Source organism: Rhincodon typus, chromosome 4, assembly GCF_021869965.1.
Source record: "Rhincodon typus isolate 14 chromosome 4, sRhiTyp1.1, whole genome shotgun sequence".
Taxonomy (NCBI): Eukaryota; Metazoa; Chordata; class Chondrichthyes; order Orectolobiformes; family Rhincodontidae; genus Rhincodon; species Rhincodon typus.
The window spans coordinates 35227522-35250333 of NC_063335.1; the positions used below are offsets into that span (position 1 = coordinate 35227522).

General features: G+C 41.4%; 1 protein-coding gene across 4 annotated transcripts in view; it reads left to right on the top strand.

The window, feature by feature from the left end:
* Positions 1-22812, top strand: part of pomgnt2 (protein O-linked mannose N-acetylglucosaminyltransferase 2 (beta 1,4-)) — a 45965-nt gene that overhangs the window by 18298 nt on the left and 4855 nt on the right. Inside the window, exon 1 of one of the 4 annotated variants that reach the window (XM_048595778.1) lies at positions 6250-6521. The exons of 2 other annotated variants lie outside the window; for them this stretch is intronic. The gene's annotated coding sequence lies outside the window, so the exon portion shown is untranslated. Of the gene's footprint in view, positions 1-6249; positions 6522-22812 lie in introns of those variants that run through there. One more of the 4 variants, XM_048595779.1, reaches the window with a different exon arrangement.

Consider the following 22812-nt stretch of genomic DNA (forward strand, 5'->3'; position numbering starts at 1 on the left):
TGCTGCCAGACCTGCTGAGCTTTGCCAGCAATTTCTATTTTTGTCTCTGATTTACAGCATCTGCAGTTCTTTCAGTCTTTAATGGATGGATAATCTCAGTTTCTATAGCCAAGCAATATTACAGACAGTCTTCCAAGTTTGGGCTCTCCTGTCACAACTTGTACTGGATGTAATATGCATAATTGAATTGCCAATTTGCAATCTTGATGAACTAGGTTCCCCACAAATGGTGTGGTGTTGGAAATTTATTTCCATAAAGTCCTTGTGCAACAGCTACTCATTAACTGGTTACATTGCTAACAAGTCCAGTTGGATAAACATTAAAAGACAGAACCAAAATAATATCTATCGGGTAGCTAAATTTAATTTTAAGTAGGATTCAATTATGTGCACGGATTTTTGAAATGCTCAGCAATTGATAATGTCAAGAAACAGTCTGCAGGGCTGTTATATAATTGATCATTCATAAGTGTATGTCAGCTGTTTACAAGGATTGGTTTAATATTTGTACAATAGGTGACCACCAAACACAGAAAAGGTCAAGTGTAATTTGACCCCAATAAAATCCTCTGCAGAGTCCATGCAGCAGGAAGGCTGAAGTTAATGGATTGTGAATTTGCATAACAGTGATTAAATGGACTGCTGTGGTGAGCACCAGAAGGCAGATGATAGTGTGGAAAAGTACCAGAACTGGTTGGCATACAAACAGGTCTGTCTTGCCTTCATGTGAAGAAACTAGTGTTCAAATTAAAATGCAAACAATTCACTTTGCAGATAAAACAATGGTATTTTTCAAAGATAGTGAGAACTGCTGATGCTGGAGAATCTGAGATAACAAAGTGTAGAGCAGGATGAACACAGCAGGCCAAGCAGCATCAGAGGAGCAGGAAAGCTGACGTCCAGACGCTTCTTCAGAAATGGGGGAGGGGAGGTAGAGGAGGAGATATATAGCATGGAGAGAAAGAGGAAGTGAGCTCTTTCACATTCTGGTTCAACTGTTAAAAGATGTAAAAAGAACTTGCATTTACCTAGAGACTTTTGCAACCTTTGGACATCCCAAATCACTTCACAACCAATAAAATACTTTGTCTGTTGGATTTGAGTACATCAAGATCCCCTAACAGAAATACTTTTTTAAAAATCCAAATGATCTGTTTTAGTGATCTTGCTTGAGGTATAAATATTTACAAGTTAGCTGGGGAAATCACCCAGCTGTTCTTTGTATAATGCTTTGGGACTTTTTTTTCCATTCACTTGAGACAGCAAATGAGGCCTCGGTTTAATGTCCCATCAAAAAAGACAATCCTCAAACAGTGCAGTAATTGCTCTGTATTGCATTGGGAGGGTCAGCTTGGGTTTTGTGGTGAACTCTCTGAAATGCAATGATGACTCAGAGGCCAGAGCGCTACCAACTAAGCCATACTGGGCTGGTACTCCTTATGCTATTTTAACTAGAACAATCTGACATCCTTGGCAACAAGTGAGAATGCTTACTGATGCTTGCACAATTTTCAGCACCATTTGTGACTCTTCAGATACTGAAGCAGTCTATGTCTAATGCAGCAAGATCTGGACAATATCCAGGCTTGGGCTGAAAAGTGGCAAATAACATTCATGCCCCACAAATGCCAGACAGTGACCATCTCCAATAAGATAGAATCTAACCATCATTCAATGGCTGTGCCATCACTGAATCACCCACTGTCAACATCCGGAGGATTAGAAACTGAACTGGAGTAACCACACTAAAACAATGGCTACAAGAACAGCTCAGACACTAGGAATCGGTGAGAAACTCACCTCCTGACTCCCCAAAGCCTGTCCACCATCCACAAGGCACAAGTCAGGACTGTGATCAAATACTCTCCGCTTGCTTGGATGAATGCTGCTCTAATAATACTCAAGAAGCATTACACTATCTAGGATAAGGAAGTCCGCTTGATTGGCACCGTATCCACAAACATCCACTCTGTTCACCTACCCCACTCAGTAGCACCAATGTGTACCATCTACAATATGTACTGTAGAAATATGCGATAGATCCTTAGATAGCTCCATGACCACTTCCATCTCGAAGGACAAAGGCAGCAGATACAGGAGAACACAACCAGCTGGAAGTTTCTTTCCACTCACCATCCTGACTTGAAAATATATTGCTGCTCCTTCAGTGTCACTGACTCAAAATCCTGGAACATCCTCCTTAACAGCTTTGTGGATCTACCTACATTGGATGACAGTACTTCAACAAGGCAGTTCACTACCAAACTCTCAAGGACAACTAGAGATGGGCAAAAATGCTGGCCCAGCCATTTAGGCCCACATCCCATGAATGAATAAAAAAAATTCTCTCACATGATGGGTAAATGTGCTTTTGTGATCCACAGTGTCCAGACATATAATACTACAAAATCTGTGTATTATGTTCCAGCCTCCCTTTGTTCTGTTCTCATAGTGTGTTGATCTCAGCACTTTTGATCAAGAATATAGAAGGAAAGAAATGTGGGAATGTGCTCAGTAAGGAAAAGTGGAGCAGTCAGTAGCGGAATTAGACCAAGATGTATATAAGCAGGCACATGGTAGTATGATTGATTATTGTTGAAAAGCGAGAGATGTTGTTTCATTTTGCACTCATCAGGACAAATTCAAAAATGCCAAATTTCAGATGATCCCAGCAATTTATAGTAAGGAGAAAAGGATGCATTTTGGTGGGCATGTCGACTGGCTGAAATTGGCATGGAGAGAGCAAAGGGGAACTACTTTCAATTGGGCAGCACTTTTCAAAAAATCCTTAGTGCATTAATAGCTATACTAACAACAATTTAAGATCATCAATCAAGCTTATAACATGTCTCAATTACGCTTGCTAGAAATGGCATACGCTCATGTACAGGGACCCCTTCTCCTTAAGCAAAAGGAATGAAAAGGAATATGTTCCTTTTCTCTGTGCCTTAATCAAATTTTCTGGGAGCTTAAGGAGCATATAATTCCCTGCTTCTTTTGTTATTTCTGGAATCTTATGATGTTGCAATGAGTATAAGATGACAGAAGCATGGAACACCAGGGAGGCAAGGTGACTCAGTGGTTAGCACTGCTGCCTCACAGCACCAGGGACCCAGATTCAATTCCTACCCTCAGGCAACTGTCCATATGGGGTTTCCAAATTCTCCCCCTGTCTGCATGGATTTCCTCTGGGTGCTCAGGTTTCCTCCCACAGTCCAAAGGTGTGCACTTTAGCTGGATTACCCATACTAAATTGCCCATAGAGTCCAGGGATGTGTAGGTTAGGTGAATTATCTATGGGAAATGCAGGGTTGCGGATGAGTCTGGGTGAGTTGCTCTTTGGAGGGTCGGTGTGGACTTGATGGGCCAAATGGCCTGCTTCCACACTGTAGGGATTCTATGATATAAACATAGATAATAGGAGCAGAGGTAGACCATTCGACCCTTCGAAACTGCTCTGCCATTCATGATGATCATGGCTGATTATTGAAATTAGTACCTTGTTCCTGCTTTCTTCCCATAGTCTCTGGTTCCTTTAGCCATAACAACTATATCTAACTCCTTCCTGAAAACATTCAATGTTTTGGCCTCAACCATTTTCTGCGGCAGAGAATTCCACAGGCCCACCATTCTCTGGATGAAGAAATTTCTCCTCATCTCAGTCCTAAATAGCCTACCCAATATTGTTAGACAGTGATCCCTGTTTCTGGACTCCAAGAGGGAGTCTTGGGGAGCATCCTTGTAGTATTTACCCTGTCTAGTCCTGTTAGAATGTTATAGGTTTCTATGAAATCCCCTTTTATTCTTCTAAACTCTTCTGAACATAGTCCAACCAATCCAGTCTGTCTTCACAGATCAGTCCTGCCATTCCAGGAATCAGTGTGGTAAACTTCCATTATACAGCTTACATAGCTAGAACATCCGTCCTCAGATAAGGTGACCAAAACTGCATAAAATACTCCAGTAGTCTCATCAAGGCATTCCATGTACACGAATCCTCTAGTTATGAAGACCAATGTATCATTTACCTTCATCAACTGCTGCTCCGGACTGCTTACTTTCAGTGATTGGTCTTGTTACACTTCACCCTTTTCCAATTTATCATGATTTAGATTACCTGCTTTCCTGTTTTTGCAACTGAAGTGGATAACCTTATATTTATTCAAATTATACTTCATCTCCATGCATTTGCCTACTCACAACTTACCCAAATCACATTGAAACATCCCTGCATCCTCCTCACAGTTACCCTCCCATCCAGCAAACTTGGAGATATTACATTTTCTTCCCTCATCTAAATCATTAATAAAAATTGTGAATAACTGGGGTCCAATCACTGATCCCTATAATATCCTACTGGTCACTGGCCAACACTCAGAAAATGACCCATTAATTTCTACGCTTTGCTTCCATGTCAGTACACTATCCCTGATCATTTCTGCATTAGTTTATGTTAATCTCTAATATGGGACCTTATCAAAAGCCTTCTGAAGTGTCTGTCTTTTCAGCAATACAAATAGCACTATAATAACAGAATAGTATTGAAACTCTGAATTGTTCATCAGCATGAACATGGTCTAGTTTGGGGTAAAGTTTTGGGGGAGAATCCATTTCAAGTATGATTCTGCCCCTTTTTGGATTTGTTTTCAAATGGTGGGGTGGTGGGGGCAAATGAGAGAGTTTTTCTTTTGCTTAAATCACCACTACTGTGATATCACTTTTAGACTGGGCTGATAGGATACTTGAACTGCTATAAATTCTGATACTTTGTATCTATAACATGGCCAATGCTAAGCATGCTGGCAAGAAGGGTTTTGCTTGGCATACAATAGCTGTAAGTGGGCATGTACAGTGCCATATAGAAATGATGGTTGCTTTATGAGGGAGACCAGCATTACTGTTGAGGCAGAGCTGACAGGAATAAGTCTGGAACAAAAATAGAAATTGCTGAAAAACTCAGCAGGTCTGGCAGCATCTGTGGAAAGAAAGCAGAGTTAACATTTTGAGTCCAGTGATCCTTCTTAAGAACTCATTGTACCTAGGAAGAGGTATATATGCTAAAGATGGTGTGGGGTAGGTGTTGAGGGGGATGGAATAAACAATGGGTGGAGATGAATCCCGGAGAGAGAGAAAGACAATTGGGTAGACAAAGAAATGGGTAAAACTCGGCCTGGAGAATGAATAGCTGCTAGTGGGGACCTGGTAGCAGCTCATGTGATGACAAGGCCTGGGGTGTGTGGAGATTAGGATATGGACATGGGAGTAGGTTCCCAAGCGCTAAAATTGTTGAACTTCATACTGAGTCCAGAAGGATGCAGGGTTCCCACATGGAATATGAGGCGCTGTTCTTCCAGCTTGCGCTGAGCTTCACTGGAGCACTGAAGCAAGCCAGAGACAGAGATGTTGGTCAGGGAACACAGTGGTGTGTTGAAATGACAGGTAACTGGAAGCTCAGGGTCACTTCTGCTGACAGAATTTAGGTGTTCTGCAAAGTGGTCGCCCAGTCTCCTCTTCATCTCCTCAGTGTAGAGAAGACTGCATTATGAACAGCAAGTACAGTAGGCTAGAATGAGTGAAGTGCAGGTAAATTGTTGCATGGTGTCTGGTAGTTTCTCTGACTCCATTGCATCTGTTTGAATGATGCCAATTTGTAGCATATATACCGATCTTTTCTTAGCTGCAATCAGTTCTGAAGAAGGGTCACTGGAACTGGAACATTAACTCTGCATTCTCTCCACGGATGCTGCCAGACTTGCTGAGTTTCTCCAGCATCAGCATTATTTTGGAGGAACTCTAATGTATCAAGAGTTCTAGGATGGAATAGCTAAATCTGGAAATAACACAATCACAGATTAGGATCTGAACACCGGTTGCGATGGACAATACTTTGTAGGTAAAATAAAGAACTGCGGGTGCTGGAGATCTTAAACAGAAATTGCTGGAGAAACTCTGGCAGCATCTGTAGGGAGAGTTAACGTTTCGAGTCCGGTGACGCTTCATATCTTGTAGTGGTCTCGGACAGAGAGTAGATATGGGATCAGAGGCTCAGGCCGATTAAATAGGATGCAAGTTTTGTAGTCTGAGATTGTGGGATAATCTGACAACAGAGACTGTGAAGAAGTCGTGAAGAAGTCCTGAAGAATGTTTCCCTTCTCTATTAAATCCAATGCGCCAATCTAGCCTCCAGATTAGAACCCAGACAGTTTATCTCGCCTATGTAAAACTATATGCAGCAGCACCAGTACTGTGCAACAAGGGAACAGAGCGCAACACAGTAGCCATCTCTCGAGTCGAACCCCCTCTTTGAACCGAGCCGGGGCTGCGGGCTCCAAGGGTAGTGTACGTAGCTTGTGACGTGTTCAAGAAGCAGGAGGTTGTTGTTGTGGAAGTGGCGCCGGGTCGGAGCCGGGATTGGCAGATTGTATGACAGTAACAGCGGCTCAGTGAGTACCAGAGCTCTGGCAAGCGAGAGTGTGTGGGAACAAATGGAGACACTGCCGGTGAAACAGCTACATGAGATAGTGCGTGAACTATTGCATACAACAGCTTAACGATAACAGTCTGTAACACCGCTGCAATGTATCTGGTTGGCGAAATGTATCCAAGACGTTGCAATGTTTCTGTTGGATAGTGTTTCTTTTCGATACAATCTGTCCCTGTGATACAATATATATGTTTGCATTAAATGAGTATTCACATTGCCTGATAGATATCACGGACTGTTCTGTGAAAAGATCATGCAGCCTTTGCCAAATGCTCGATGCAGCCTCCGAAGAAGAAAAATGGTGATGTGTGACAGAGAGAAAACGGCCCACTCACCCACCTGCTGGTCCTTTTTGCAGAGCAGCCGCTGCCCGAGGCCTGAGAATATTTCCTCCCACGTTATGGCAATCGATGTTGCTCTTATTTCACGTGCTGTAGGGTGAAAGCAGGGAATTATTCAAAAGTATTAGCCCTTTTAAGTCCGTTGTTAAAAATGCCAATGTGAGAGATTATTATATTCATGTTTTGACTCTGCAGTGCAAAGTGTGTTGGATCAAAAAGACTACAGAAAGCATTTATAGGCCCGAAATTTACAAACACTAAACGTTACTCTGATTTCATCCCCAGATTTATCTCTTATCCGGCTGTAGTATTAAAGGAAAATGCCGCACTTGCAGCTAAACTTCACAGCTGTGATCCAGACATAAGACTATCCACTTGCAAAGCCATAAGAAGTCCTTTGAAGAACGGTGTGGTTATTATAGCATCTTAACGCACTCGAGTCCCAAATTACTTAGCATTTGCTACATTACTTTGAAGTGCAGTAGTCCCTCAATCTTGCTTCTCGCTTGAGGCGTAGTGACTCTTAAATTAAACTCAGCACCAGTCTTCTGTCTGTAATGAAAGAGCAGCCCTGGTCACTGCTGTAAAACTGGCAAGTGCTAAATTCTGATAATTGAATAATATGTATTAATGGTGTATACGATTTTTTTTTGTCTTCCAAAATTAACCTCAAATCTCTAGCGGACACACCCTTGTTTTCACACTTTGGCCCCCATTTTAGAAACATAGAAGATAGGAGCAGGAAGAGGCCATTTGGCCCTTCCAGCCTGTTCTGCCATTCGTCACGATCATGGCTGATCATCCAACTCAGGAGCCTAATCCTGCATTCTCCCCATAACCTTTGATCCTATTGGCCCCAAGTGCTATATCTAGCTGCGTCTTGAATGTATTCAATGTTTTGGCATCAACTACTTCCTGTGGTAATGAATTCCACAGGCTCACCACTCTTTGGATGAAGAAATGTCTCCTCATCTCCGTCCTAAATGGTCTACCCCGACCCTTCAGATTGTGACCCCTGGTTCTGGATACACCCACCATCTGGAACATCCTCCCTGCATCTACCCTGTCTAGTTCTGTTGGAATTTTATAGGTCTCTATGAGATCCCCCCTGATTTGCCTGAACTCCAGCAAAAACAATCCTAACCTAGCCAATCTCTCCTCATACATCAGCCCATCCATTCCCAGAATCAGACTGGTAAACCTTTGCTGCACCCCCTCGAGAGCAAGATCATCCTTCCTCAGAAAAGGAGACCAAAACTGCAAACAATACTCCAGGTGTGGCCTCACCAAGGCCTTGTATAACTGCAACAACACATCCCTGCTCCTGTACTCAAAACTTCTTGCAATGAAGGCCACCATATCATTTGTCTTCTTTACCGCCTGCTGCACCTGTATGCTTACCTTCAGCAACTGGTGCACAAGGACACCCAGGTACTGCTGCACACTCCCCTCTTCCAATTTACAGCCATTCAGGTAGTAATCTGCCTCCTTGTTTTTGCTTCTGAAGTGAATAACCTCTCATTTATCCAAATTATACTGCATCTGCTATTGATTTGCCCACTCACCCAACCTGTCTGGATCATGTTGAAGGATCTCTGTGTCCCCATCACAGCACACCCTCCCACCCAACTTGGTATTATCTGAAAACTTGGAGATGTTACATTTTGTTCCTTCATCCAAATCAGTAATATATATTGTGAATAGCTGGGGTCCCAGCACCAATCCCTGTGGCATCCCACTAGTCACTGCCTGCCAATTTGAAAAGGACCCATTAATTCCTACTCTTTGTTTCCTCTCTGCCAACCAGTTTTCTATCCATCTCAATAAACTTCCCCCAATCCCATGCGCTTTAATCTTGCACAATAATATCTTATGCGGGACTTTGTCAAACGCTTTCTGAAAGTCCAAATATACCACATCGACTGGCTCCGCCTTGTCACCTCTATTAGTTACATCTTCGTAGAATTCTAACAGATTTGTCAAGCATGATTTCCCCTTCATAAATCCATGCTGACTCAGTGTGATCCTGCCAGTGTTTTCTAAATGCTCCGCTATAAAGTCATTGATGATGGATTCGAGAATTTTCCCCACGACCAATTTTAGGCTTACTGGTCTATAATTCCCTGTTTTCTCTCTACCTCCCTTTTTGAATATTGGAGTGACATTAGCTACCTTCCAATCTGCAGGGACTGTTCCAGAGTCTGTAGAATCCTGGAAGATGGCCACCAATGCAGCCACTATTTCTAGAGCCACTTCCTTAAGTACGCTCTGAAGAAGATTATCAGGCCCTGGGGATTTTTAATTATTGTGTAGTGTAAATGAAATGTGCTGGATATAAATGATCATTGATTAGTATCTTCACTTTTCAAAACGCATGATAAACGTTCCATTGATTTCATTCTCTCCTCTGAACTAAAAGCAGTGACTTTTGCTGAGTCCGAATGTATTCACTGTTAATCTTCATGTATCCACACAGTTTTTTTTGATAAAAGTCGTCATATCAATACATGTGCCCATTTCTGGCTTTCACTCCAAAGCCTTTGCTTTCATTTCTGGAAAGTTGGGGGTTTCAGTAAAGAGGTTAAGGGGTTGAAATGTCTTAAAATGGAAGCACGTAAGGACTATTGCCAATCATGAGTGCATTTTATACCCAGTTAATTTTCTTTGCGTTGACTTTTGTCAGCTGTATCTCATTGGATCAGGAGGTTGTGGACTCAAGTTCCACTCCAAACTTCAACACAATCTAGGAGAACACTCCAGTGTAATATTGACAGAGTGCTGTGCTGTCAGAGATGCTGCCTTTCAGCTGAAATGTAAAATAGAGACCATATCGTCCTCTTCAGGTGGATGTATGAGACTCCAGGCCATTATTTCAAAGAAGAGTAGGGGTGGTCCCCCACTGATGTCTTGACCACTGCTTATCCTTCAACAATATTGCTGAAACAGGTTCTCTAGTCATGGTCACCCTGTTATTTCTGGGAGCTTGCTGTGCACAGATGGGCTGTTTTATGACAATGTCTACACTTCAGAAGCACTTGTTCAGCTGTAAAGCACTTTGCAATGTTCTGGGAAAGCTTCAATATTAAATAACTGCAAGTGTTTCTTTTTTCAACAGAGCAGTAGTCTTGTAGGTTGTAACACAGGCTGCTGATTTCCTCCACCACATTTGTTCTACTGGCTAAGACCCATTACATCTCTCAAGTTTTCCATAAAAGAAAATGTGTGGCCTTATAATGCCATATATGAACAACATGCCAAATGTTAACAATAATCTCCTAGCTGTATCATGTAGCTCACTGGACCGGGTATAGATAATTCAGTTCCAGGAGCTTGATCCCCAACACTCCAACCAGATCCTGACTGATTTTCTTGACCCCATTAGACCACTTTGGCTCTTTATCTTTTGTATACTCTCTTCTAGCAAATAGCTATTAATTTCAGTTTTGAAATGTCAAAATAAACTTCTCAGACTCAAAAGCATTTTTTTTGCGACAGAGTTCTAGATTTCCAGTACCCTTTGAAAAACTCCTTCCTGATATCATCCCAAACAATCTTAATTGCTCTGATTTAAATATTCTGCTCTCTTGTTCTCTGCTGTGTCCCACCAAATGAATACCTGGCTAGTCTATGCAATTTGTTTTCATAACCCACTTTTAGCCCTGGTATCATGCTGATGAATCTATGCTGCAACCCTGCTAAAATATCCTTCCTGACGTGCATTGGTCAGAAATGAATGCAGTGCTTCAAATGAGTTCTGAACAAAGCCTTTTTGCAACTGAAGCGTAACTTCTATGTCTTTGTATTCCAGCCATTCTGAGATAAAGCCAGCCTTGTATTAGCTTGTGTTTTTTTTCCCTCTGTACTTGCCCAAACCTACTACAAATCCTACTTCTCACCACTTACAAAATCCTTTGGTCTAAACTTTTTTTTGGTGCAAACTGGATTAAATTATTCTGACATATTTTTGTTCACTCACTCATAATCTATCAATTTCTTCTTACAACTTTATGCTTCCAACTGCACTATCTGCTGTGCCACTTAAATTATTTTTGTCAGAAAACTGGGAGGCATTGCTTTACTGGAACCTAATGTAAGTCTCTCTCTTTCTTCATCCAGGTAATATATAAATGTAATGAAAAGCTGCAACTTCAGTTCAGATCTCATTCATCACACTGTGTCAGTTTGAATACAAAACGATTAACTTCATCCACTGTCACATATGGATTATTGTTGAATGCTTTCTGGAAGTACCTGTAAACAGTGCCCATGGATATACTTGTTTCAGAGATAGTAGGAACTGCAGATGCTGGAGAATCTGAGATAACAAGGTGTAGAGCTGGATGAACACAGCAGGCCAAGCAGCAGCAGAGGAGCAGGAAAGCTGATGTTTCGGGCCTAGACCCGTCTTCAGAAAATGAAGGGTCTAGGCCCGAAATGTCAGCTTTCCTGCTCCTCTGATGCTGCTTGGCCTGCTGTGTTCATCCAGCTTTACACCTTGTTATCCCATGGATATACTCCCCATATTGTTGGCGATCAAGTGGGTTAATACTCACTTCATTCTCTGATCTCTTCAAATAGAGAATATAACAGCTGACCAAAGTGTACAAGTTAAGACTATTGGCCTGATTTGTTGGTGACAAATTAGAACAAGGAAGTCAAACGCTGTACAGAAACACATAAGATCCTGAGGGATCTTGACAGGGTGCATGTGAAAAAGATGCTTTCACTTGGGAGAGAATCAAGACTGGGAGTCACTACTTTAAACCAAGGAGTCAACGGTTTAAGACAGAGATGAGGAAAAATATTTTCTCACAGAGCACCATGAGTCTTTGGAATTCTCTCAAAAGGTGGTGGAAACACAGCTTTAAATATTTTTAGGTAGGGTGGATGGATTCCTAATGATCAAGGGGGTGAAGATTATCAGGGATAGGCTGGAACCTAAAGTAATCACATCAGCCATGATCTTATTGAATGGCGGAGCAGTGATGTTAGACTGAATGGCCTGCCATGCTCCTAATTCACAGGATCAGAATCTGGTTGTGTGGTGTGTTGCGTTTATTTCAAGGATTTTACTTCAGCTGCTTGACCTTCCTCTATCTTGTGAACCGATACCAACTGACCTGATGATGGGAGTAAGCAAGCTGTGGCAATTACATTCTCTCTTGTATGGAATTTGTTCATTCTTTGTAGGAATATTCCAAAAAGGTTTGCAAGTGAAAGTGCCTGGTTATTACCACGCTAACCAGATTGAATGCTTGTTCAGATAGAGCCTTGTATAGCCACTCAGCAAGACCCGCCCACCCTCCCCACTTTCCCATTTCATAACCTTCATAAACACCTCATGATGCAACCCTAAATGTGCCCCCTTCTCATAAAGCATTGTATGGCACTCTGCATACCTGATTAATATTATACTTGGTGTAACTTTCATGTAGTAACCTGTGATTACTTGTACTATGCTTTTTACCCTCCTACCCACGCCCACTCACTCTCCACATGGTGCTTGACAGGGTATATGTGAAAAGATTGTTACCCCTTGTGGGAGACTGTAGGCCCGGAGGGCATAATCCCAGAATAAGGAGTTGCATATTCAAGACAGAGATGAAGAGGAATTTCTTTTCTCAGAGAGTAGTGAATTTGTGGAATTCTTTACCGCAGAGGCCTGGTGAGGCTGTGTCATTAAGTGTATTCAAGGCTGAGATAGATTTTTTTAATCAGTAAAGAAATCAAGGGTTATGGGGAAAAGACAGGACAATGGAATTAAGGATTATCAGATCAGCTGTGGTCCCACTGAATGGCAAAGCAGATTGAATGGGCCAAATGGCCTGCTTCTGCTCCTGTGTCTTGTCTTGAACAGAACCAAAAACTGTCCTTAATGAAGACTCTGAATAGTTTAGATGATGGTATATCTCACTCCATTTTCAAGCGATTCTGCTAGCAATCCTTTCACTGAGCTTGGATTTGGCATAGACACTTCAGATACAATCCAAATGCTGTGCACTTGGATGGTTTCTGGATGCTGTGAGTGGGCAAAATAAGAAACATAATAAAAGAAAAACAATGAAAGCAGTGCAAATTATTTTTAACAGTACACATGTAGCTGGCCTTTCCTTTTGACAGGTTAGAACTGAGGTTTCAGCTGTAAGACCATTAAATGTAGGACCAGAAGTAGGCCATTCAGGTATGACCACTGAAAGATTTTTTTTCCACCACCAGATCACCCAAGTTACTTTTTTCATTTATCCCCCATTTCAAAATCATCTGTGTTTCTGAATTGATTACCAGTTTATATGCAAAACTCGTAGGAGCAGTGCAATGATTACAGAAGTGAGGGAAAGGTAGGGAGAGGACCAAATAAAAGTGGAGTTAGAGGGTAAGATAAGGTATTCCACGCCTCAAGGTGTAAGGGCATTGAGAATTTTAGTGGAGACTGTGTACTCTCTCTCTCTCTCTACCCACTTCCAAAGACACTTAGAAGCAAACGTAACTGTGGAAGAACGGCTAGTGATCAGGAACTATGATCCTTCCACAGCCCATTGCCTGGACCTGTTGATGGCAACTTTCATCAGGCCCAGGAGCAGACCCGTTAGGACATCCTCTGACTTGCCTTTCCTCCTCTTCACCCTCAGGAAGAGAATGAACAACAAAATGTTTTCAAATAACTAAAATGGGGGTGCAACCACCTACAACCAATATTTATATGGTCCATGGATTCCACAGCACTGCAAAATAAACAGTTAGCTGGGAAAAACTGCAATCTATGATTAGATGGGATGGCTGTGTGCAAAACCCTCCACCCCATTGATATTCACCTATTCAACCTGTTCAGGGATGTTATTAAACACTTCTGGAGCAGGTGGGATTTGAACCCAGGCCTCATAACACAGAGATAGGGACACTACCAATGTACCACATGAACCCTTCCACTTGATTTACATTATAATTTTGCTTGATTCCACAAACAGAATGCTATTCTAAAGTCTTTCCACTGCAGCCAATGAAATGATGCCAGGGTTTGTGGCTATTTGTTCTGTGCAGCTCCTTCACTCATTGAATGATCAGTGCCCGGACTGACTTTTGGATAAAACTGCTGAGGTAAAAGCCCTGAATATTTTTAAGAGCTGGCAATGTGTGGACTGGAGGGTCTTTTTAAAATGATCAACTGAAGTGGACAGAATGGCCGGTACAACCAGAGCAACTTAGAATGTTTCTTTGAATCTCTTTAGCCTGCAATGAAATTGAAGATTTTAAAGATAAAATAGCTCCCATGCCCATTGTTAAAATAATATCGTTAAAGCATCTGTTATTCTTGGCTTTTCGTTAACTGTCCACCGAATATTAGCTGTTTGTTGTAAATATAGAAAGAAAAATACTTGCATTAATATAGCGCTATTCACAATCTCAGGTCATTTAAAAATACTTTACAGCTAACTGAGTACTTCTGAAAATAGCCACTGTTGTAACGTAGGAAACTGAGCAGCCAGTTTGTGCATAGCAATGATAGAATTACAAATTTATTTGATTTAGAGGTGTTGGTTGAGGGGCAAAGATCGGCCAGGCTGCTGGGGAAAATTTTTCTGCTCTTCCTCAGAGGTGTAGGATGGAATCTTTTACATTCATCTGAGGTCGCATATGGGTCCTCAGGTTAACCCCTCATCTGGAAATTGCACTGCTTCATTTGTGAGTTGGGAATGTCAGCTTAGATATTATGCCCAAGTCATTACTAGTGAGATGCAGAAGCCCAGATCGAGTATAGAATCATAGAATCTCTACAGTGTGAATCTGGCCATTCAACCCGTTGAGTCTACATAAACCCTCTGAAGAGCATCCCACCCAAACCCATCTCCCTACCCTGTCCCCCTACCCTGAATTTCCTATGGCTAATCCACCTAGCCTGCACATCTTCGGGCAATTTAGCGTGGCCAATCCACCTAAACTCCTCAAATTTGGACTATGGGAGGAAACCCATGCAGACACGGGGAGAATGTGCAAACTCCACAAACACAGTCACCCGAGGGTAGAATTGAACCCAGGTCCCTGGCGCTGTGAGGCAACAGTGCTAACCACTGAGCCACTGTGCTGCCCAACTGAATTTCACAAAATACAAATTTCAAATTAGCTTAAAATGTCAATCCAGCAGTTTTTGAGCAAGTTGAAGCTCACAACTATAACTGGATACTGAAAGCCAGGTTGACAACATATCAGTCAGAACCTGGTGCTTCTTGCATCTTCAGAGTTTGTTTTTTGTAAAAGCCAGTCTTGCGTGCTATAACTTTATGTCAAACAGTAGTGGCAGTCCATCTCTGACTATTTGGCTGTCTCATTGCAGTGCCACACATTGTGGAAATACTCCATATCACTTTATATATTGTTTGTAGGTTCAAAAAGCCCATTATCATCTGCTTTAAATCAGGCAAATTGGTGCTACAAAAAGTCAAAGATAGGGGTGTAGGCAAAGTGAAAGATGGTGGGGTTGAGAGAAATAGTGTGGGATATAATTAAGTGAAGTATAACTGAGGGCCTGAAAGCCCTAAATGCTGCAATGTTGCTATTGACCAATATGTGAGTGTAGACAATTGTTGGGGCCTGCACAAGCTTCCAGGTGTTGAAATCAGTTTTGTTGTCAGTACAAAGAATTCAAAGTGGAGCAGGCAGTGCCATGAAGAAACGGAATTTCTGTAATATTAAATTATGTTGAAGTCCAAACATGCTTCAGTGCCTTATAGAATATGCAACAAATATTGGAACAAGAACTGACAGTTGCCTGAAACCATGGAAAACAGTTATGACTCTTTCTATGACAGCTTTGCTGTAAGTACTATAGTATTTCAAGTACTTGTTAAATAATGAGGCAGTTTGGCCTGTCACATCCTTTCTGTAGGATAATCCACAAGTTATTTAAATCTGCGCTGATCAGACTTGTCCCACAGGCAGCACGATTGTCACAGTGCAGCCTACCAAGGGTCCTGTATGTTCAATCAAACCTTTCTTCAAATTGCAGGCAAATACAACTAGGAGATTTTGAAAGGAACAGCACCTCCAATCAAAGGCTGTATCTCCAAGGTGTTTGCTTCTGAGAAGCTCACTTGTGAGCCCGTGAGTTGCCACTGCAGGAGACAAACAGTCAGTGTTTGGAGGAGCAATGGAACATGATTGCTTTCACTCAGCCCAAGGCTGGAGCTGCAGGACAGGGACTGGGAGATACTGGCTTAGGGAGGCAGGCCATTGGGGTAAGTGAGTGGGTTTCTGGCTGAGTGAGTGAGTGAGTGAGTGAACAAGACTGAGTCAGACATACAGCCTTCATCCTTCCTTCTTAAACCTATCTACAAAATAAGATGGGAGTTGAACAAACCTCAGTCTTAAAGACAAACCATTTCTAGCGCCCACTTTTGTATGAATTCCACCAAAACCAACTCAGAGTGTATCCACACGATATGGACTAAGGTCGGTGTTAACTAAGCCCAACCCCTTTAGTCCCACTCCTGTAGCCTAGCTTTTTTATAAATGTTGCAGATGTCATGCTCTCGGGGAAGGGATTCTGAGATGCCCAGAAAATTAACCTGGGTCTCTGGCTAGTACAAGTCCAGTCACATTGCCACAACATAATCACTTTGCCTCTGCTCTGCAATTGGCTCTTGTTTACTATAGTGGAAAAGCTAAGCTTTCTGAAATTTGCTCAGCAGCCCCTGAATCATAGAAAAAATGAAATGTGTCTCTCTACACAAAAATGTTGGGGTGAGCCTGGTTTACAGCTATGTTGTTAATTGTCTAAACCAATTGGTATGCACATGTTCTTTATTTATGATAGAGTGTACACTATTTTGAAGATTTCATGGGCTGGATTTTCCAAGGTGTGGTAATCTCACATATATCTCACATATATTGCCACCTCTGGTTCATCACTTTTACCAAAGAAGGGAACTCCACATTTCTGAGAGAGATTCTGATCAGGGTTCCTTGAGAAATGTAGATCCACACTTCCATTCTGACAGTTCTTCCATAGTGCAGAACTACCATGTGAAGGAAAACCATTCCCCCTTTTCACAGCAGTTAGCTCCCGTATGTCGAAACGTAAATTTCTTGGCAGCCACTATGATCGATGCTGTCAAACAGTAATACATGAGTGTTATGTTAGGATGCTGAAGAGTACCAGATGGCTGGGTGCTGGGGTGCCAGGTAAACAGAGTGCCAGCTGGGAGTGTGTCAAGGGTAGGATGGCAGATGACTAGAGGGTAAGGTGTCTGTGAGTATGATATGAAGTAGAAATGGAGTAAGGTGGAAAGGTTAGTAATGTAATGTTTAGGGTAGGTCACGGAGAGTGGGAGAAATAGGGTTTGGCAGTGGGGTTTGGTTGTGTCATGTCTGGCAGCTGTGGTTGGGGTGTGAGTCAGGTCTGGGTCTGGACTTTTTAATAGTTTAATGTAATTATGTCTAATCTATGTATTTAATAGTCTAACATTTCCTGGGTAACTATTTTACTTTATTTCATCGAACCCCTCTGAATTCTCCAACTTAATTCATATACCCTCGAACGCCCTATTTATCCTGTATAGTCTTCAATTTCCTGGGCAGTTCCTTTGGAATATGCTATAATGGGAATTCCACAGGGTTCCCATGAACAGCTTACATCTATGGTGGATTAATAATTCCCTGGCCAGTAGAAAATTGGGCCAATATATTTTTTCCCCTTCTCCCTATTATTTTACTGTCTAAAGGTGCTTGTGCATTGACCGTTAAAGAACGTTTCACTAATTGAACTCTAGCTCGGCCAAATGTGTATTGTTGACCAAGTCTGATGAGTTTCATAACATAAGTAAGCACCATTGGCGTTGCATGTGGAAAATGTATCAATTTAACTTCCGGTTATAATTTCATGATTTTTTTACAATCAATTTTTCATTATGAAGATGTGGGCATTGTTGGCGAGATCAGCATTGGGTCCATCCTCAGTTTGAAACATAAGAAACATGAGTTCTTGCTCTCTCAGTGACTATGTCACAGACTGTAGGGAGGATGAGCAAACTGACAACAGCACTGTGTCCCAGGGTAACATTTAAGTGGGGAGAGAAAAATCTAGTAATGTTAGTGGAATAGATACAGGGCAGAATCTTATAGGGATCTGAGCGACGTAGACTCTGGTGAGTTGTGCGGCAGAGTCTAGCAAATAGTATGGCGAGGCCCATCCTGACATCAGGACTAATTCCTTCCATCTTTTACACTTTTCACAAGCAGTGTGGCAATATTCTCACTGGTCAGTGGTGAGATGCCAATTGAAAAAGAGTAATGCTTGTTAAACACTTTCTTACATGTCCATGCAAAGGCATGCATTGCTCACAGCGTCAGGGACCCAGGTTCACTTCCATCCTTGGGTGACTGTCTGTGTGAACTTTGCACATTCTCCCTGCATCTGCATGAGTTTCCTCCGGGTGCTCTGGTTTGCTCCAGCAGTCCAAAGATGTGCAAGTCAGGTGGATAGGCCATGCTAAAATGCCCCATAGTGTCCAGGGATGTGTAGGCTAGATGGATTAGCCACGTGGAATACAGGGTTACAGAGATAAGGGTAGGGGTAGTGAGTCTGGGTGGCATGTTGTTCAGAGGGTCAGTTTGGACTGGATGGGGCGAATAGCCTGCTTCCACACTGTAGGGATTCTATGATTCTAATGGCACAAATTGCCTCATTAATATTCAGCTTCCCAACTTACCAAACTTGCCAAGCATTTGTCAGTAAAACTCAACAAGGAAACCAGAGCAAGCACCTCTGTTTGTTTTGGCAGATTCAGCTCTCTGCTTGCTCTGAATGATCTCCATTCTGGAGACAGGGCACCAACATTTCTGAGCACGTTCTGCGGACATTGGCCGCACATATCCCACCTGCACAGTATTGGTATCCAGCACATTACCAGACTCTTATGAACCTCATGGCGTATCTCCAATTCACTTACAGGACTCTTCAGTATTTCAGTGCTGTACCTCTGTCTGTACTGGCAACTATCCGTGTAACATTGCTGCAAGGAAACTGTTAGGGACATGCACCCAGCTCATAGACTGGATCAAGTTGTATCAATGGGCTTGTTTGCTCACTGTCATACTATTCATATTCTGAGCCTGCCTGGTTGCTCAGAGCATCCAAAGCTTTACAATATCATGCTTTGTCTTTTTGCGCCTTGTCCTCTCAGCTAGTGGTACTAGGCTCATGTTACTGCTGTCTTATTGTGTTGTTTCAGTGCACAGTCAAAGTCTAGGATCAAGTTAGAAACCTTTTCATAGTTGTCAACAAACATCAGTTAAGCCTCAGCCTTTGCACGGGGTGGGGTGGTTGTTCCCAGTGTGATATATCAAATGCAGCCTCCAATACAATTCCAGGCGAGCTATGTGCTTAGTTTGGAGTTATGGAGGCTCCAATTTCTTCCCATCAAGGATTATCAGGTATCTGCCCCACTCTTCCTGCTTGTCATTGGTGCGTGCTGACAGATTGAAATCTCAACCTATGTGGACACATTATGAGGAGTTCTTCCTTGGCCATCTATTCATGGAGTGAGACTTGAAACCAGAGTTTCTATTCAGAAGCAGGAATACTACCAGCTTCATCATAAGGCTTTGTAAGATAGGCTAATAATCCCTGCAAAATATATATTGTTAAGGGACAATTTCATTGAGATTTTTAGAACTTTGAAAGGAATTGTTAGGGCTGATGGAGAGATACATTTTCTATGCTGGAGGAGCCTAAAACAAGGGGACGATAGCAGGGCATCCAGGAGATAATTCAGAAACACTTCCTGACAAAAAAATGGAAGAAGTGTGGAACTCTTTCCCATAAACAGTGGTAGATGATAGCTCAATTAATAATTTTAAATTTGTGATCAATATATTTTTGTAGATGAGAATAAAGAAAGACATAGAGCCATGGCAAGTTAATGCAGTTAAGATAAGAATGTCAGTGAATGGAAGAACAGGCTGAAAGACCTAAATAGCCTCCTCCTGTTCGCCTGTGATCACATCAATAGAAACCAAGCTGGAGTTTTATATTATGTGAAGCACAGTTAATCTGAATGCAGAATATTTTTTGGCACCAATTAGGTTTGCAGCTGAGAGTAGCCAATTAAAACACATTTCACCTACAATTGGGAATTAGTCATCATGGAATTAAAATTGCCTTTCAATGCTTCATTTATTTTGAAAGTCAATCCATTACAAAATGATGAACCATAAGTAAGATTGCAATCAGACTGCAACACAATGAATCCATTTCTGCTCTACAGTCACTCTGAAATTTGAATATATCTGAACACAAATCCCACCTGACTCCCAAGTTCAAAATGTTATACATTCTTGAAGAGCTAGAATAGATTTCAAGGTCAAATTCAGGATGAAAAGTGCTTAAGAACCCTCAGAGAGCAGATTCGTGGATTGGAATATTGCAGTTCTATGTCTGGGAGTAAAACCAAGATAGTGGCTGGTTAAAAATGTTCTAGCAATTGCTGGTGGGCAAGAAGCTGTAGGAATTTATTTTAGACAACAAGGTGCAGGGCTGGATGAACACAGCAGGCCAAGCAGCATCATAGGAGCAGAGAGGCTGACGTTTCGGGCCTAGACCCTTCATCAGAAAAGGGTTCTGATGCAATAATATTTCAGTAATGTAACCTGACATCCACCTTTATTGAGCAACACCGAACCAACAACGTCTCTACTGCTCTTAGATAGGTTGGTTAATTAGGAGGTAGAGTGGAGATTTGTTTTAGCCAAGAGGTGGAAATCCATGATGTTAGAGATGATGGATGGAAAGAGAACCTGTTGGGGTGGGGAGGAATGCTAAGAAGATTCTGTAACTAAAGCAAGGTGGCAGAGACAATAGGAAACCCAACTTCCTGTGCTGTGATGAGAGGATAGTTGGATGAAATCCAATATGACATGAGGAACTATCCCAGTGTTTTTTTCACAGAGAGCTGTCACTGGAGCTTAGTGTGACCATGCTATAATACATTGATTAATCATTATCATCTTCACACAAAACCTCTGAGTATGCAAGAGAGAGATTGTATGTGTGCATCCATAAATATACATTACCCTATTCTGAAAATAGATAAACAATATTTGACATAAATAGCATTCCTGACTAAAGCTTTTGCTGTACTTGAAAAAAATTTTTTTTCGCTGTTTTATTCATGTTATACAAAAGTCTGGTTTGCACCTGGATCCCACATTCACATCTGGTAGCTGGCTGTGAAAATGTTGACTTTGTGTTTATTTCTGTCCTTGTTCAGTTTCTTGGAAAATTACAAAAAACACCAAATGTATCTAGCATTTAGGACGTTGGCAAATTGTAGGAAGCAACTATAAAGGTGACAGAGTGGGGAAAAAGTTAGATACGGTTAGGAGGATAAGAGTGACCAGATAGCAACTAAAGAATCTTAATCACTTTCAATTTGATATTACTCCAAATGTAATTGGTTAAAAGTGAACAGTCTCAAAGTTGGAACATCACTACAGTTTAATTCTTGACAGGAGAAATGTTTCAATTAATATATCAATGTCAGATGGCTGTAGAATATGCGAAATATGTTGTAAAATGCATTAAATAATGTACAAGCATTGCTTGGGAGGGGTGTGGAATTAGTGTAATAAAATATACTGGAGCATGTCTTGTGAAAGGGGTGAGTCAAGTTATTTATTGTTATATGGAAGCATTGTAAAATGGAAGTTTTGTTCTTTATACTGACCTCTATTAATTGCTTTAGAAGTGTTATATTATAAATATTTACGTGATTGCATCATTAGGATGTGCATTACCAATTTGCATTTATATAGCACCATATTGTAGGAAGCCATTGTAGTACTCTCCTCGGTTGTTTGATAGTGTAATGGTTAAATTATTGTTGTATGAAAGAACATGGAATTAAGATACAGGCTGGCCATGATTTCATTGAATGGCAGAACAGGCTTGAGGATCTGAATGGTTAGATCATGTTCCCATGTTCCTGTTGTGTTACCTTCTCATGGGACATGTGGGCTCCTAATAAAGATCTTAAAATTCTGAAAGGTTTTGATAGAGCAACATATTTCCACTTGTAGGAAAGGTCCATAACTAAAGGTCCTCAATGTAAAATAATCACCAAAAAATACAGTGGAGAATTCAGGAAAAACATGTGGTGATAATATGGAATTGCTGCCATGAAGTGTGTTTGAAATTATTAATATAGATCCATTTTAGAGCAACTTTGATTAATGTACAAAAGAGAAAGGAATATGGTTATCCTGGTAGGATTAGAGAGGGAAGAATGGGAAAAGCCTCAAGCAGAGAATAAATGCCATTACAGACTGGTTAGGGTGAATTATGTGATTCTGTGATCCTTGAGTTCTTCTCAATGATAAAACATTTTTTAAACCTTGAGCTAGTTGATAATAATTGTATATTAGAATGTGCAGATGTAATGAGTTAACCAATTATTTGTTGTTTACAAATTTTGTAAAGTGTAAGCTTTTGTTTAAGTGACATGGAGTTGGAAGAGTGCTGAGGAAGCAAATATTTTCAGTGCAAAATATTCCCTCCCAACTACACAGGAAGAAAGGCCACTGAAGGGAATGTGGAGAGAAAGAACGTAAGAAATAGGACCAACAGTAGGCTATTTGACCCCTCCAGCCTGCTCTGAAAAACCTTGATTTTAAAATTCTCATCCTCATTCTCTGATCTCTTAATGGCCTCACCCCTCTCTACCACTGAAATAGTCCAAGATTTCTGCACTGCTTTATGCTTTTGACTATCGCTACTCCAGAATTGGCAGCTATACCTGCAGCTGCCTAGGTCCAAATTATGAATGCTGTACCTAAATCGCTCCAAATCCCTACCTCTTTTTTTAAATTTAAAATGCTCCTTAAAGCCTTTTTGAACAAGCTTTTGGTTGCTTATCTGGCTTAATGTCAAATTTTATTTGTGTTCCTGGGTAATTCTGTTAAAGGTGCTATATAAAAGCAAATTGTTAATTGGTAGTT